Source organism: Amblyomma americanum, chromosome 1 (assembly GCF_052857255.1).
Source record: "Amblyomma americanum isolate KBUSLIRL-KWMA chromosome 1, ASM5285725v1, whole genome shotgun sequence".
NCBI classification, from domain to species: domain Eukaryota; kingdom Metazoa; phylum Arthropoda; class Arachnida; order Ixodida; family Ixodidae; genus Amblyomma; species Amblyomma americanum.
This window is the reverse complement of record NC_135497.1, coordinates 361,840,214-361,858,934: the sequence shown is the minus strand read 5'-3', so window position 1 is coordinate 361,858,934 and position 18,721 is coordinate 361,840,214. Positions and strand designations below refer to the sequence as shown.

Genomic DNA, 18,721 nt, shown 5'->3' with positions numbered 1-18,721 from the left:
AAGGAAATGCGACACCTGGAGAACCCGTGACAACCGTCCGCTGTGCTTCCACTGCGGTGAAGCCGGTCACGTCCTGCGTCACTGCCCGTTCCGACGCATCGGTCTTCGCGGATTCGCCGTTGACGCACCACGACCACGTTCGGCCAACATCCACAAGAAATCGACGACTACCTGCGCCGCGACGAATACGTGTCGAGCCGATTTTCCCGCTCACCCTCGCCGCGAGCCTCGCGCTTCACGTCGCCCCGCCACAGCTACGCAGCGGCTGTGCGAGGAAGGTTCCCCAGCCCCCGTAGGGGAAACTGAAAACAGCAACCTTAGGAGGTGAGGTTGCTTCCCGGCAAAAAAACGAAGACCGTCCAACGACGAGAACTCACGGCGACGCCGCACCGACGACGACACGACGCAACTTAGAGACCCCCAGGCCACCGACATCGACAAGCCCCTGCAGCCGCAGTCGCAATCACCGACCAAGCCGTGACCCGACGCTGAAAGTTACGTGCAACGCAAGAGCAAGGACTTCCGATCTAGAGGTGATTGTCGACGGCCGAAACGTTACTGCTCTAATCGACACGGGAGCTGACTATTCCGTGCTGAGTGGTTCCTTCGCCGACCGGATCAAGAAAGTGACGACGACTTGGGATGGCCCGCAGATACGCACAGCAGGCGGACACCTCATCACGCCATCAGGAAGGTGCACTGCGAGACTGACTGTCAACGGACACACATATCCGACAGTATTCGTCGTACTTCAGAAATGTTCCCGTGACGTCATTCTGGGGATGGACTTCTTGACACAGCACCGCGCAGTCATCGACCTCAAGTCCAAGTCCATCACGCTTTCGACGGACGAAGTTTTACCTCCGAAAACGACCCCAGAGCAGTCAAAGGCCCTCAGTGTTCTCGATGAAGAACTAACCATCCCACCCCGGTCCAGCGTCATCGTCCCCGTCTGTGCAAGAAATTTCGAAGACGCAGGAGGCATCATCGAGGGAAACACGCAGTTGCTCTTAGACAGACGACTTGGCGTCACAAGAGGCATCGCTCATTTGCGGCATGGAAAATCCGAAGTACTGGTCACGAACTTCAGCGAAGAATACCGACACCTCAACAGAGGCACTACAATTGCGTTCTTGGACGAAGCAACTGATTTACTGGACGCCTTCATCATCTCCGACGAACCTGCAAATGACAGCCTAAAGCAAGACCATGCTCCCACGTTCGCCATCAACCCAGCATTACCCCGGGACCGACAAGAGAAAATCACCCTTCTTCTTCAAAGTTACAGCGAATGTTTCGCCTCGTCATCAAAGGTGCGACAAACGACGATAGCCAAACATCGAATTATAACCGACGAACACACCAGACCTCTCCGCCAAAGCCCTTACCGTGTGTCGCCGCGAGAACGACAGGCCATCCGGGACCAAGTAGAGGAAATGCTTCGCGACGACGTCATCCAACCTTCGAAGAGCCCATGGGCGGCACCGGTCGTTCTAGTGAGAAAGAAAGACGGTGCTCTTCGATTCTGCGTCGATTATCGGCGACTGAACAAGATTACGAAAAAAGACGTCTACCCCCTCCCGAGGATCGACGACACTCTGGACAGGCTCTGCCACGCCAAGTATTTCTCGTCGATGGATCTCAAGAGTGGATATTGGCAGATTGAAGTCGACGAAAGAGACCGGGAAAAGACTGCCTTCATCACACCGGACGGACTGTACGAGTTCAAAGTCATGCCATTTGGGCTTTGCTCCGCACCCGCAACTTTCCAAAGGGTAATGGACACAGTGTTGGCAGGCCTCAAATGGCAAACCTGTCTCGTCTATCTAGACGACGTTGTAGTCTTCGCAGCGAGCTTCGAGGAACACCTCCGGAGGCTGAAGGCAGTACTCGACGCAATCAAGCTATCCGGACTTACCCTGAAGCCTGAAAAGTGCCGGTTTGCCTACAACGAACTATTGTTTCTCGGCCACATCATCAGCAAGGACGGCGTGCGCCCCGACCCGCAGAAGACAGCCGCCATTGCCAATTTCCCGCAGCCTCATGACAAGAAGGCGGTCCGCAGATTTCTGGGATTGTGTGCTTATCACAGACGCTTTGTGAGGAATTTTTCGCGCGTCGCGGAACCTCTGACCAAGCTCTCCAAGGCAGACGTACCATTCACATGGAATTCGGCACAAGCGGAAGCCTTCAACGAACTTCAGCGTCTCCTGCAGTCTCCACCGGTGCTAGGGCACTTTGACGAAAACACCGAGACAGAAATCCATACCGACGCAAGCAGCTTTGGTCTAGGCGCCGTGCTCGTCCAGAAAAACGAAGGATTCGAAAAAGTAATAGCATATGCAAGTCGTTCATTGTCGAAAGCAGAAGCGAACTATTCGACCACTGAAAAGGAGTGCCTTGCGATCGTCTGGGCTACATCGAAGTTCCATCCCTACTTGTATGGACGCCCGTTCAAGGTTGTGAGCGACCACCATGCATTGTGCTGGCTGGCTAACTTGAAGGACCCCTCTGGCCGTCTCGTTCGATGGAGCTTGCGCCTCCAAGAATTCGACGTCACGGTGGTCTACAAGTCTGGGCGAAAGCACTCCGACGCTGACTGCCTGTCACGAGCCCCTGTCGACACGCCGCCAAAAGACGATGACGACGACGCTTTCCTTGGACTGCTAAGTTCCAGCGACTTCGCACGACAGCAGCAATCTGATCCTGACCTACAGCGCCTGTACGAGTATCTTGAGGGGAAGTCTCCTTCACCTCCTGCCCTCTTCAGGCGTGGACTATCGTCCTACTGTCTGCAACAGGGAATCGTCGTGAAGAAGAATTTCTCACCGAACAAGGCCGCCTACCTTCTCGTCGTCCCGAAGAGCCTTCGGGAGGAAATTCTGCAGGCTTCGCATGACGAACCAATGGCTGGCCACCTCGGGTTTACTCGCACCCTCCGCCGAATCCAAGAGAGATATTACTGGCCTCGTCTATCCTCCGACGTCGCGCACTACGTTAAGAGTTGTCGTGAATGCCAACGCCGGAAAACGCCACCGAAAAGACCAGCAGGGTTCCTGCAGCCGATTCGACCGCCATCAAGACCTTTCCAGGAGGTCGGTATGTACCTACTTGGCCCCTTCCCAACATCAACGACGGGCAACAAGTGGATTATTGTGGCGACCGATTATCTCACCAGGTACGCCGAAGCAAAGGCCCTCCCGAACGGCACAGCAGCAGAAGTCGCCAAATTCTTCGTCGAATCCATTCTTTTACGACACGGCGCCCCCGAAATACTGATAACAGACAGGGGGACAGCGTTCACGGCGGAGCTAACCCAGGCCATTCTGCAGCACAGCCATACAAGTCACCGGAGAACAACTGCGTACCATCCGCAGACAAACGGGCTTACAGAACGCCTCAACAAGACCATCGCCGATATGCTTTCTATGTACGTAGACGCCGAACACAAGACATGGGACGTAATTCTTCCCTATGTGGTGTTCGCCTACAACACCGCTGTGCAAGAGACCACCCAAATGACACCATTTAGTCTCGTCCACGGGAGGGAGGCCACGACCACACTCGACGCCATGCTGCCCGACGTTACCGACGAAAGTAACCTCGACGTCGCCGCCTACCTGCAGCGCGCAGAACAAGCTCGACGACTTGCCCGTGAGAGAATACAAGACCAGCAGCGCACCGACGCCCGACGCTACAATCTTCGAAGACGCGCAGTGCAATACAAGCCAGGCGATAGAGTTTGGGTTTGGACGCCGATTCGCCGCCGCGGACTGAGTGAAAAACTTCTGCGCCGCTATTTCGGCCCGTACAGGATTCTTCGCAGACTGGGTAATCTGGACTATGAACTCGTCCCTGACGGAGTTACAGCATCCCAGAGACGCCGCACATGCTCAGAAGTTGTCCACGTCGCCCGTCTGAAGCCTTACTATTCGCGCTAATGACTCTTTGTGCTTACATTATGAGTATTTATTTTGTATGATCTGTATCATTATGTCCGTTATCCCGGTTTTTAAGCATCGGGTCGATGCTTCTTTAAGGGGGGAGTAATGCCGCGAAGCTTGCTTTTTGTCTGGAACCTGCTGCTCTCGCTCGCGGGGCGAACTTTTGGCTCAGTCACCCACCGGCGCTGCTTTGCTTGGGGGATCTTCTTATCGCGGCAGGCACGCCGCATTATCAATTTTCTGGGACGCGAGACGCGACCAGAGTTATCTCAATTTTTCCTAGCCTGGCACAAGTGTGCCTACTATGTTCTGGAACTTTCCTTGCCGCCTTTAAAATCGAGCACGGCTAAGAGCGGCGGGCATTCTGTTAGTCGACGACCGCCGAGCACGTTCGCTGCTATCGCCGCCGCTGAGTTTTCAGAGCTGTTCTTAGTGGGCGTAAGCCAGCCTATTAAAGTATTCTCTTACGAGCTGCTCTGTGCCTTCCTCAAGACCGGACCCCAGTCGGTGCTACGTGACCCCGGCGGAGTTCCCGTCACCACCTCGTGACAATAAGAACAACAGTGGTCCGAGCACGGATCCTTGTGGTACACCGGATGATACATTAACAGTTTCAGATGAACAGGAGTTGAAAGAAACATACTGTGTACGATTAGAAAGAAAGCTTGATATCCAGTCTACCAGTAACGGGTTTTTGAGTATTGCATTAAGTTTACAAAGAAGTTTGCTGTGGAGAACGGTGTCGAAAGCTTTAGGAAGGTCGATAAATAAAGCGTCGATTTGTGAGCCCGTGTCGAGGGAACTAGCAATGTCGTGCGTGAATTCTACAAGTTGTGAAATGGTACTGAGCCCGCGCCGAAACCCATGCTGAAATTTGCACAAGATATTGTTAGCTTCAAGAAATTCTGTAATATGCTTATGAATGATATGTTCTAGTAATTTGCATGAGTGTGAAGTTAACGAAATGGGGCGATAGTTGGACAAGATTTGGATGCTGCCAGCTTTAAACAGGGGAATAACTTTTGCAAGCTTCCAGACTAAGGGGACGGTTGCAGATGATAGCGATTTCTGGAAGATGGTAGTCAAATAGTGGCTGGTCCAAAGAGAGTAACGATGCAGAAATACATTAGGGATATCATCAGGACCACTACTTTTTTTTCACATTTATGTTCAGAATGAGGTTCAGAACACCTTCGACGCTTATTGAAATATCATCGACAGAACATCGAGAGTTGCTAGGAAAAGTAATCATTTCAAGGTTATCTGTTGTAAATACCGACTGAAAATATGTGTTGAAACTAGTAGCTATAGCTAATGAGTCACAGACCGGCTTATCATCAATAATGAAGGTATTGGGACTAGTGCTCTGTGGCAATATGGATGCCCAAAATTTACGGGGATTGTGTTTCATTAATTGCGGCAAGGAATTTCTGTAGTAAAAATCTTTTCCCGAGTGAACTTTGGCACGGAGTTCTTCTTTAGCGTCGCTGAACTGTTGCAAAAGTTCAGGGTTACCATTGCGCTTTGAAACGCGTAGTCTGGCAACACGGCGAGAAAGATGCAGTATGTCTCTTGTTATCCAGGGCATACTGTGGTTTTGCTTTTTAGTTTTTAATGGAACAAAACGCTGAACACAGACCTTCACAATGTTCTCGAAAAATGTTACTAAAGAATTCACGTCACATGATATGCTGAGGTGCTGAAACTGTTCAAATGCGTCACTTAATAAATCCAGGATAGGCATGTCGTCTGCTCTACTGAAATTCGGAAATGGTGAATAAGTTAGTTTTGAGGAAGGAATCGAACATGGCATCGAAACAAGAACAGCGTTATGATCGGATATCCCCTCGACAACTTCGCATGTAAAATTCGTCGCGAAAAGAGAAGAGCCTAAAAACACCAGATCCAGTATTGCCGAAGAAGTATTGCCGAAGTTGCACCTGGCAACTTGCTGCGCAGTCAGGAAACTTGCCAGATATGACGTATCAAGAAGAATTGGGCCCAGTAGATGAGTACCCATTATGAGGAAAGTGACAAAAAATTAAAAGCCGAAGTGTAGCGTGGCAGTCCTCGATTTGGTAATGTGGCATATATTTCTGAAATTTTACGTCCCGGTGCCATGCTGAAACAATGTGTAGCCGTCTGCACACAACATACAGTAGATCTATACAGTCGCCGACTAATAAACTGGACGCCGATAATTCAGACATACTCGGTTATTCGGACAATTTCGCGGCACCGCCAGTGGCCTCATAAACGTGATGTATAAGGACGACCGATATTTCGGACAGCCTCCAGGCTCCACATTTGATAATACGGACTCTGTCTAGCGCTTGCTGGAGCAGCTGTTTGCAACGCGCAGGCTGAGTGGCTGTGGTGTGTGTGAAATTGAAATTCGAGCTCAACCACTCGCCCGCGCGGTACCTTCCGCAATAAAGTCATGTGGCTCACTAAGTCACTGCGACGGAACAGTGGCGGCGGGAGAGCAGCAGGATGCGCTCCACTTGTGCTTGCTTTGTCTTGCTTGCCCTATCAAAGCCGTTTATGGCCTCCCTGCTGCCGGTCTGTGCTCGTTAGTGTGCGTCCCAGTGCATGTTTACAGCGTTGTGCTAGGTTCGTTCAAGTGGTCATACGACAACTTCCCATGTGAGTTTGACGACAACAGGCCATGGCAAATGGCGCTAACAGTGCCTTCGCAGTTCGTGCCGACGACAGCGAAGCACGGGAAATACAAGACACTGACACAGCGAAGAAAGCAGCCATAATGCAGCAAGCGCTGAGTGGCCGTTCACAAGTCGAAGTTTTCCCGCGAGTTCTGAGTCTCCAAGCAAACAATATCGGATTGTATGAAAAACAAAGCCAAGATTCTTGAAGGAATAGAGAAAACACCTGCAGATGAATAGAAAAGGCTATGACAAAGACTTTACCTGAAGTTGGAAGAAGCATTGAGCATATGGCTCAACGCTACTGTCGCTCAGCGTGTTCCTGTTTTTGGCCACGTTATGAAGCAGAAGGCTGAGACCCTCGCGCTGCGGCTGAGCCTAGAAGGATTTACCGTATAAACCGGAATATAGGTTGAACTTTTTTAAAAAAACCTTGGCGAAAAGCAGACCCCCGTCCTATATACCGGTCATTGGCGGAAAACTGCGCAAGTCTTGCAACAATGGGCGGCTGAAGTTAACAGCCTCCATCACCATCGCCATCAGCAGCAGCGCAGCGTGGCGACGTTGTGGCCCCTCTATTTTGCGTTTCCGCTGTTTAAAAGCTATTTTGGTTAAAGGCTGCTTTTTCACATTTCGCTTCACAATGAGTGAAACCCGACGGCAATTCACCGTCGCCTTCATGAAAAACGCGACTGGGTACGCGGAATCTCACGGCAACCTGGCGGAAGAGCGCAAATTTTGAGTATTGGAAAAGAGCATTGCTGGCGGAGGCAGAAGCTGCGTGTTACAACTTGCAGCAACCAGAAGGAAACATCATTCTGTGGTTGGACTGCATCGTATTCGGAATTGGAAGGAAAGGTTGCGGAGTTCGTTCGCGAGCTGTGTGCAAGATCGCTGCCTGTGAATGCCGAATGCATCCGGGTGAAAGCAGTAGAGATCACGGCGTGGAGCGGCGAAAGAAGCAAAAGAAAGCGCATGTGTACACATGCGCGTACCTCGTTTGTTTTTGCCGCCCCACGCCGTAATGATACGGTGCTTAGAAACACGCGGGTCGATGGGCACGCGATACTGTTAATAAAATTAGCCGGGTGTACATATGAGCAGCATTTAAATGAGAACAAATACTGTCAACATTGTGCAACCTGTTGAGCCGCATTTACTTCAAGGTAAGGGTGACTTTCAGTACCCTTTCCATTAAAAAGATTTTTTTCACTTTTAGAATTGGTTAGTTGGGGATCGGCCTATATTTTGGTTCGACGTATAGTCCGGTTTTTGCGGTAAATTCACCGATGGCTGGCTTAGAAATTTCAGAAAGGGGTTCGACCTCACCTTAAAAAACATGCTGTGAAACTAATGCAGTGTGTAGTACGCTGGTCGCAAACTACCGCAGTGAAGAGCTCGAAGCGCTGCTTAGCCAGAATCGCCGGAAACTTCCAACTTCGATGAGACTGGTCTTCCCCATAAGCTGCTTCCAGACAAAGTGCTTGCCCTGTCCAGAAAACATTGTCACGGTGGCAAGCATAGTAAGGAACAACTCAGAGTTGTTGTTGTTAAAAGTAGCGCTTCGGGGACGGAAAAATTGCCGCTGCTAATAATCGGCAAGTCAAAGAACCCTCGATGCTTTAAGGAAACGAAGTCTCTGCCTGTCTCGTACGAAACTAACAGTAAGGCATGGATCACGAATGGTACAGACGCAAGACGGACCAAATATTTGAGTCGCACAAGCGCGAAGTGCCACTGTTTGTAGACAACTGCAGTGCCCATGGCCGATCATCAATATGAAAGCGATTGAGATTGAATTCTGCTGCCCAACACTACCAGGTTCTCCAGCCAATGAACCACGGTGTTGTAAAGAATTTAAATGTGCTGTGCTTGTGGAGTCAGAAGTACAATCTGGACTTGTTGTCAGCCATAAGCATCCTTGCCGATGCGTGGAAGGCAATGTCAGCGGACACAATCAGTAACTGCTTCCGTCATGCAGGATTTGCCTTCGGTTCTGAGCCCGACGCCGCAATCCCAGAATCCCCCCCTGTTCTGCCGCCTGCCACAATGAGCTCAAATGTAGACATCACTGATGACCTTCAAGGCTGCGGTGTGCCCATTCCTGCCGCCGTTTCATTTAAGACTTCACAGACTTCGACAGCACGGCATCATTGCGTGCCGAACTGAGCAACGACGCAATAATGATCAAGTGCTCCCACCGTTGAACAGCGACTCTGACTCGGATGACAACGTTCCGTGTGCTGTGGAGCCTAACGTTTTTAGATAAGGACAGTTGGAAAACTTGCTCCCGGGATGCGGCCCCACTTCCGTTGCCGCTTTCATCTCAAAGAGACGCGTGCGCCATGTCTAGGGTTTTGACAGTATTATGTTGGATTTTTTGCTTTTCTCTTCGCTGCCGCTACGGCTATTGGCTGCGCTTGGTCACGTAGACAGTTTTCTGAAAAACTAGTCTACGCAGGCTCGCACCTCGCATCGTCTGCGCCGGGCCCGGCTGCCTCAAGCCGCGTTCGTCTACGTATTGGAAAGTTCACGTGCATTCTATGCCTGTGGTACGAGAGGCCAGGATGCTCGGGGTTGAGCTTTTGTCTGTAGATCTCGGCCGAAGCCTAAAGCCCTTCTTTCCGTGGTTCCACGTGGCAAAATCAGAGAAACACGGCGTGCTGCTTACCACCTCGTAAATAGGGTTCCTTGCGTGTGTAATACAGTCGAGCCTCTGACCCCCCTTGCACATTGTGGCACAGTGTTTAATTTGAATTTTTTTGGCTGATTGTTGGCGAAGATGGCTACAGAGGCCTCCTTTATGAGCACAGCCCTTCACAAGGTACTCCCGTGGCGGTGTTGGTGGATCATTGCTCCAAATACATGTACGTGCATAGATACCTTTTCCAAGTAGCCAAAAACACTTGCATAAAAGCTGTACTGCTCTTTGAACGCATTTATTATGGAAACCCAATTAAGAACATTATCTTGATTTAAGCCAGTTTGTGACAGGTGCGCACTGAAGATAGGGTCAGTTTTTGGACATGCGTAAAATGAGCAACTACCATTTAAAGTAAATGTATTTTGACAGTTGCTGGCACGAGCACCTCTTTTGATGGGCGCAGTTACTTTTATTACGGTCTGTTACATATTGGAGGTGGCCACAGTGCTGTTCGTGCATTATAAGATTTTAGTGTGTTGTGGTACAAAGCACCTAACATGCGAAAACATTGCACGCAACGCCACTCTTCATTGACACCTAATTGCAGTTTACGCTAGAATTTCTTTCTTTTTAGATAGTGTACTTGGCCTGTACCGCCCATTATATTTAAGGCCATTATCTACAAGGCAAACTCAGCATCGCCACTCTAGTTTGTCTAACCAGCATATTTGCTGAAACAAGCACTTTATCAGTTTCATATATTCCTTGCACAATGAGAGATTGGAATTGGATAACTATACCATTGGCCCGTGATGTCTAGCCAACTACTACTTTTTGTGCCTTTTTACAATGTCGGTTCTTTGTGGCTTGATTATAGATGAGCCCACATATAACGGCCCCACTGAAGACGAACTTTCGCTTACAACGAATGAGACCTGCGGGACTGTCAAAATATACATTGTTTCAATGGCACCAAATCATACGTATTACGAACATTATTAAGCCCTGCTGATCGGTTACAGTGAACGGACGGCGTAAACCCGGCGCAGCGGTACAAGATAACCTGCTTCGACCCCTTTGTGCACCCGGCGCACGGCATGTTTCCCCAAACCTCATCGCAGGCGAACTGCCCGCCCCTTTTCATGCCACTCTCGAGCGGCTACCCTTTCCCCGCCGACGCGCCTACCAAGATCACCCTCCCACCGCTCCTCGGAACTCCGCTCGCCTCTCCTCAATCTCGTGCAAATCCGCGCGTGGCCTACGTGATCAACCGCGCCGCCGACTGTGCCGATTGCAAAGGTCACTCTCCGTAAAGCTGGCCTTCCGTTTGAGCAAAGAGGTGGCTGCACTGACGCTCACGGACGCCCCTCATTGGTCTCTCCGCTGGTGCTGTGCGTCTCTATCTTTAGCTTGATTGCCCTGATTGCCGAGGGTGCATGTCGCAAGTCTACCCCATCACGCGTTTTTGTCACTCTTGTTGCGGTGCGGACGTTTCGTTGGCTTCGTTCAAATCTCGGGCCCTGGGTGTAATTCGGGTTGGCGGATGGGAACACCATGCTCATTTACATTGTATTCAGCGGTACAGAAGATGAAAGCGGCCTGGGAGGAGGTGACGGCCACTGGCATGCAGAACTGCTTCCGCTAGGCAGGCTTCGTCGACACAGTGTCTGATGCCAAGCCTGATGATTCGGAAGATGACCAGCCCAGCGGCGATTTGTGGCAGCGCGTCGTTGCTTCAGACATTGGGCGTCATGACATTGGTTGGAATGATTTATTTCCGTCGATGACGGCGCCGACACCGCGGAACCGTGCATGGACAAGGACATCGTTTCAGAAGGGCGGGACGAGAGTTACGCGGAGGAACCGGATGAGGATCACACTTCGAAGCCAGCACCCATAAGCGCGTCTGTAGAAATAAGCTACACAGAGAGCCTCAGACCACTTGTCTATGCCAAGGGCCTCGGCGATAGCATGCTTCTGCTTTAAATAAACTGGAAACCTCTCTCTTCGAATCCGCGCTGCAAAAACAGACGTCCATCACGGACGTTTTCGCAAAGAAAAGTTTTGTTTTGACAAGCAACTGTCTTTAAAGCTGTGGTCCACTTACTACGAACTTCGGGATATAACGAACGAATGCCGCGTGACGCTCATGTTCGTAATAAGCGGGCTGGACTGTATGCGGTTGTGCTAAATGGACTGTAAACTTTCGTCTATTGATTATATCACTAGAAGTTGAGTGTAAATAATACCTGGCAAAAGCTTACAAAGACACTAAATGCTTCTTCTTTCTTTTTCTTGCGGCATACGCATATTTAATTTTTACTTCAGCCACTTTCTGTTCTAGTGCGTCGAGATGAGAACATAAATCGTCCTGGTGGTTGAGGCATTTTCTATAAGTAAATTGATCGATGCTGGAAGCACGGTAGCTTTACTTCTTGAATGCGCATCTAATGCGCATGTGACAAGCTGGCTGTTTGCGAACGCGTCTTCAACGTGGCCGCCTAAGGTTCTGGTTGTAAATGCTACTAAGCCGTCTTGTTTCATTAATACAAAAGAGACGAAGGCGCAGCTTACATTTGTATTCATTATCACCACGTTTCTGTGCACACGCGAGTCGCCGTCTGCTGACGCACCTCAATCTGCAAGTAGCAGACGACGCGCCCATCCCAAAGCGACCGCAGCGCCACCACCTAGGCGGCAACCGTTTTGGGTCCGCTCTGCGCCCGGCTGCCGTTATCTAAGAACGTTGGAAAAAACAAAGAAAACTTACGTGGCACTGTCAAAACCCTAGCGATGCAGCTCGCGTCTCTTTGAGATGAAAGCGGCAACGGAAGTGGGGCCGATACCTGAGGGCAATTGATAGGCAAGTTTTCCGACTGTCCTTATCTAAAAACATTGGTGGAGACCAGACCTCCCACGCGGATGTGACTCGAGCCTTTGCAGTCCTCACATCAGCGTACAGCGACATCTTGCCACTTGGAGACAAACAGACTGATTTTGGTTGCACGTAACTAAACTGCATACAGCTACGCATTTACAAGTTCTTCACAACACAGGTGCCCTAAAATATCAACAAATTGTTTTTTTTCTGCATTCGTTTTTTTTTTCAGTCATTGGATATTTCGGACTTAGTATTTACATTCCCCACGAAGTTCGAATTATCGGTCGTTGACTGTAGTAACCTATAATAAAATTTTTGAAGTGCAGCACGCAGTGAGGGATGAGTGGCAATTGATCAAGTTTTCTTTAATACTGCATTTGAGAACGGTTCTTGCTTCACTTTGTCAGAATGAAATAGAAGTACAAACAGTCTGCAGCAACACCTGAAAAAACAAAAGTATTTGCAACAACGGAAGTGCTGCTAAGTGAGTATGCCTTAATGAGGTTGTACTGTATTAAGTTTTTCTATCACCTGTAATTTATGAAAATCTATTACAGTGTAAATAAAACATCAGTATACTAGACGACAAATCACAATACACAGCTGCGAATGCATTAGCTACTACAAATGCGTGGTCACTAGTGACTGACCTCTCAAGCCAATCTGCAGATAAGAAAATGAATACACACCTGAACAGTTTTGTCACACCACTGATTAGCAGCATTTTCCCCGTGTCTGCCTTCGAGAAGCATTTGATAAGCACAGGCCACTTCATATGGGTCCTTGACCTTCAATTTTTGATCAAGACAGACAACAACGATGGCTTTCATGATGAATTCTACAGGTTCAGCGTTCCGAGGATCTGCATCAAAGGTAAAGCAATCAGTTCTTAATAATAACAGCTTACTGAATAGGTGTGGCATGTCGATCGATAACTTAGCGGAAATTTTGCCTTTCCAACTACAGGCCACATTTGTAGCTTTTATTCGAGACAGGTGCGCACTCTTAATGAATCACCATTAGTAGATTACCAAGATCGTGATTTCTGGAAAATTCGCACTCTGGACTTGGTGGCCAAACATCTGCAGCAGTAAGAGAGCATTAATAGGATCAGCTGCACTGCAAGAGGCAATGGGTACAGCCAAGAGTGAGCAACATGCTCGGATCCCTGTACGTAGGTGGATGGCCAGAGTCCCTAAAAGGTGTAACAGATGGAACAAAGAACTTATAACACTGGCCGCAAACGCTTTGTGCAACAAGATCCGGAAGTCCATGCTTACATATTTATCTGACCATAAAGCTCTCACTGTAGCCCTGCCATAACATAAACACAAATGTTTAGTACAATTAGGCGTGGCATTGCCGTAGCATTACACCTCTGCAAACCAGTTAGCGCTGATGATACCGCTGTTGCAAATGACTGGAATTTTTATGGCCAACACAATCACCTACCATGGAATCAAAAGTTGTGAAAACCACGCCAGTTTTTCAAATTGTCTCTACCTACAACGTATTCTTAACAAGGTGCTAAAGCGAGCAGGAACAAACAAGGCACATGAAACACACGGAGCAGAAATCCTGTTCCTTTTGTGCAGCCTTATGAATACATTACAAATTTGAACCAACTAGCACAAACCGAAGTGTTACTCTCGCTACAAGCCTATTCACCAGAGGAGTAGCACTTCACCAATTTCCTTTTGCTTATCCACATGAGAAATAACTTTTCAGTTCATATGTTTTTTTTCTAATTTCTCCTATTACATATTATAACCATAAGGAAACTCGGACTGCATGCTCTAAATAGCCATATATTCATTTCAAGCCCAAACACCACGCGTGAATATTTACACCAGTTTCATCTACTGTCCATGCTATGCCCATTAGATAGATCACTTAGTGATCGATGCTATTATATCATCAAGATTCGACAGATTTAAAATTAAACTTACCCTTTCATTTTACACGATCGTTACCCCTATACCACATTATGATAAATTAAACAGATAGCTTCTCAGGAAAATTAACTCCTTGTTTCGGTTTTTAAAACTTGAGCCAGCTTTAGGCCGCCTGGACAACATCTATTTCATGAACTTTTGCACTACAGTTGAATCCCGGCACAACGAATGCCGCTTCAATGAAGTATTTTTCATTCACTGCGAAATCCCCGTAGGAGTTAATGTATTAAAATTTCTTTGAAAACGAATTACTTTGTGAGCAGGCATTCACTTCTACGAATTTTTCGCGAGCCTTCACCGGTCAGTGGCCCGCCTTTCTTCAAAAGTTGGGTGCTGTACGAGATTATTGCCTGCTAAAGCAGTGGCTTGGAGAAGCTAAATAATGCACGGAATGTATGTTTATTAGATTTTGATGTATTCTTCATTACAAAATTTGGTTGAGAGTCGTTTATTCGTCATTGGGAAGCAGCGAGGGAACTTTGTAGGCGCCGTGCGAAGGCCGCCGGCCGTACGAGGGTCAAAGACGAATCCAAATCCAGTCGCCAGCCTCCCCTCTCCGCATTCTCCGCAGCCCTTGCCGCCATTTTATGGTGTGTCGGTGTGCGCTGATTGTCGATCTCTCGCTGCAGTGTGATCTCGTCGATCGCCTCTGCCATGTCGCCGCCAACGAAGAAGCGAAAGTTTATTTCGCTAGAAGAAAAGGATAAAATTATCGCCAAAGCGGAAAGCAAGAAAAAGAAGGCAATTATTGCCGCAGATTTTGGCATCGCGCTGAGTTTGCTATCAAAGATTTTGAAGAATAAGGACAGCATTAGGAAGGCACTCTCATAGGGCACTTCAGCGCAGCACAAGAAAGTGACGCAACCAACGTATGAAGAGCTCGACAAGGCTGTCTATGATTGGTTCGTCGATACGCAAACATGCCCCTGGGCGGCAAAATTGTACAGCAGAAGGCCCTAAGTTATGCTTGTTTGCTAGGGCTGAACAACTTTAAGGAGAGTTTAGGGTGGCTGAATCGCTTTAATGAAAGGCATAACACCGTCGGCAAGGTGTTGTGCGGTGAATCGGCATCTGCGGACGTTGACGGCGCATCAGCATGGGCGGCGCACAACATGACTTACACGCCCCGCTACGCTCCGTCTGATATTTATAACGCACACGACACGGGCCTCTTCTGTCAGATGCTGCCAGCGAAGACGCTTGATTTTAAACCGCAGCGTTGCCACGGAGGCAAACATAGCAAGAAGCGAGTGACTGTGCTGCTGTGCACAAATTTGGATGGGTCTGACAAACTCCCCTCATTAGTTATTGGCAAAAGAGCAAAACCGCGCCGCTTCAAGGGGAACAGGAGCTTACCTGTCAAGTACGTGGCAAACAGCCGGTCGTGGATGACCCGTGCCATTTTTGCTGACTGGGGGGTCGCACTTGACCGCGACATGAGCAGACAAAATCGAATGATATGTTTGCTCTTAAACAATTGTTCAGCGCACCGCATTGACGACGTCAAGCTGTCAAGTGTGGAGCTGAAGTTCTTCTAGCCGAACTGTACCTCATTCATTCAACCCCTGGACTAAGGCATCATCCGGAGCATGAAGTCTTCCTACCAGGAGAGGTTGATCCAGCGGATTCTCCTGAAAACCGACACTGGTAGGGAGACGAAAGTCGATCTTTTCATGGCTTTAGAAATAATGGCTGCGGCATGGAGAGCAACACGGTGCAGCGTGATCCGCAACTGCTTCAAGCACGCCGGGTTTGTCGAGAGTAAGGCGACCAGCACGACTGCAGCCGCGGAAAGTGTACCATCGCCATTAACTCCGGGGATTGACTTTACTTGGAAATCGCTCCAGGAAGCTAAAAACGTTCCAGCTGACATAGCGCTGGACGATTTCCTCGACGCTGACGCGGACTTGACTGTCCACGAGGAACGAAGCGATGAAGACATCATCAAAAGTGTTCGCGTGCCGGAAGAGCTGTCCGATCATGAAGACGACTCCGCTCAAGATTTACCTGCCCCGGCAGCCTCATCGCATGTACTGGATGCCTTCGACGTTATTAGAAAATTCCTTGGCACACACGATGACGACGTTGCGATGTCGCGGTTAACAGAGTGCAAGAGTAGCGTGACGCCGCTGCTGGCAGTGAATCGCAACCAGGCTAAGTTCACAGATTTCTTGAAATAAAATTATGTTTTGCTGGATTTATTGGCTTGCATTTTTTGTGAATTTCTCGATAGCGAACTTTCGCGACAACAAAATTTCTCGCGCGTCCCGTCGATTTCGTTGTAGCGGGATTCAATTGTACAAAGAACACATAATCCAATGAAATAAATAGCAAGAAAAAATCAAAATCGCAGTAAACCTTCATTCTTCAATCTATGTGTTCTTCACAGGCACCCCTGCACTCCGAGTCTGTGAGCAGTCCGCCCCGGTGGTGCCAAAAGAACACTGCAGACAATGCAGACCTCAAGAAGGTGTCTGCTAGTGTCCTGAACAGCAATAGCTTGAGCCCTGTTGGATACCTCAACCTGCTCCTCAGAACCTTCCAGTCTGTTACCTTCTTGTTGAGGAATATTTGCCGCGTATATTTCTGCAACCTGCTAGAGCAATTTAAGTTGCCACTGCACTGCCAAACACCATCAGTTTCAGAAAGGCCACTAAACCCTTTGAACGAAGCCTTGAAGACATGCGCACTAGGTGAATATTCTTTGCTGTAACCATTTCTTCAACAAAGATATTTTCACTAAAGACAACGGGGAATGTACTGTTGAGTATGAAAATTCAACTGCAATTTGAGAATTTGAATTTCACCTTACTTCATACGTTTAGCTTGTTTTTTTTGTCTACGCAAGCAGTAACTAACTTTACATGCTACAAAAAAATAAAGCTTACCGTGGCAGAGCTCATGAAACCCCTTCGCCAAAAAATATGTTTGCTCAGTTGTCAGAATGCCAATTCCAGCGCGAGCACTTGTCGACATATTTACCACCTGATGAAGTTGCTGAAGAATTTGCTGCTCATTATATGGATTCCCCTGGCCATCATAGACGTCCAGTGGAAAGAACTGGCAGAAGAACACAGCATTAGGGCCACCATGGATGAATAAAGCTATGCATTAGTACCGAAAAAAAAGGAAACAGCAGTTACATTTAGGTTGTTACGACATCAATTGCAAACTAGATTGTAGCAGTTTTTACCACATTTAGGTAAATGGGCTGCCTAAATCAGACAGACAAAGATGACGAAGTGCACTTTCTTGATCGTCTCTTCAAAAAATAGACATATGGCGTACAAGATGAATGCGTTACCGGACTGGCAAGTTTTCCGCTCAGTTAGCTACACATTTGAGTAAGTTGCACTGCTTAACGAAGAGACATCCTAAAAAAGTATGCACCTTTTTTGCAGCAAAGGATAGTTTGCACATGTCTGCAAAGTCTCTGCAACAAAGCATCACCAATGAGTCCGTCTCTGTGCTCTTGTCCTTTCAATTAGCTGTCATTAGAGCGCACCCCTCATTCATAGTAATTCTTCCTGCCAAACTTGTTTAGCTTATTGTGCCCAAGAATGAAAAATATAAACTTTTCTGTAAACAATGACGCTGCTTCCAATACAATGTACAAGCAAAGTTTCCGAAGATATACGCTGCTTTCATTGAAATAGACTTCTAAAATTCGAGTTTTCCAAAAATAAAAACTGGGTCATTTGGGCACCCGTGCCACCTGCATACCTCCCATTCACTCCTAGGGGTCCATTCTGTCAGCACTGCTTTAGGGCACAAGCACTAACAGAAAAGTTTCTCAAAAACCACTGCTACTGCTGCCATAGCTCGTATCTTAAAGGCAGCTGCTGAAACGTAAAACAGAAATTACAGACAGCTTACAGCACTTTGAAAACAAAATTGTAATAGATGATATACTAGAGAAAAATCTGATCTGGTACGCAGTTTTAGAGAAAACCTGCAATATCGAATGCTTATGAAATAATGAGCAAAGAAGACATCACTTAATGCCTCACATAAAAAATGTGCTCATAGTGAATTTATTTCATTATTTCAAAATATATCAGGCATAAGATGACCCAAAAAAACACTCACTGAATTTTTGCTGCAAAAACCTTACATACATTGCGCCTGAATTTCAGCTAAAAAATATTGCCCAATTTTTCTCCCAAAATTCCGGAAAAAATACCCCAAAAATGAAGGGCCCTCGGTGTAATGTAGCAAGTCTTGAAGGTGACCTAGAAGCCAGTATGTGTGGCTGTAAATTCAAAAGTGTGTCACAACATGATACCAGCACTGGCGAAAAACACAGTACCACGACATTGCACAGCTGTATGATCCCAAGGACAGGTCCTTGTGTAGAGCGGTTCAAATCAGGCTCATAAATCAGTATCCAATGTAGAGTTTCACATCCAAGGCTTAAGACATACTTTGTCTTTTGGATGAAAACATAACAGTCGGTTCTCTAGATGTAAAACATATGTAATAAACTTTGAAGCAGCCGCCATGGTGGTACAGTGGTTATGGTGCTCGCCTGTATACCCGAAAGACGCGGGCTCGATCCCAGCCACAGAGGTCCCATTTTGATAGAGGTGATATGCTAGAGGCTCGTGTGCTCTGTGATGTCAGTGCATGTAAAG

General features: G+C 47.9%; 1 pseudogene; it reads right to left on the bottom strand.

The window, feature by feature from the left end:
* LOC144121853 (carnitine O-acetyltransferase-like) overlaps positions 1-18,721 on the bottom strand; it is a 170,888-nt pseudogene that overhangs the window by 61,321 nt on the left and 90,846 nt on the right.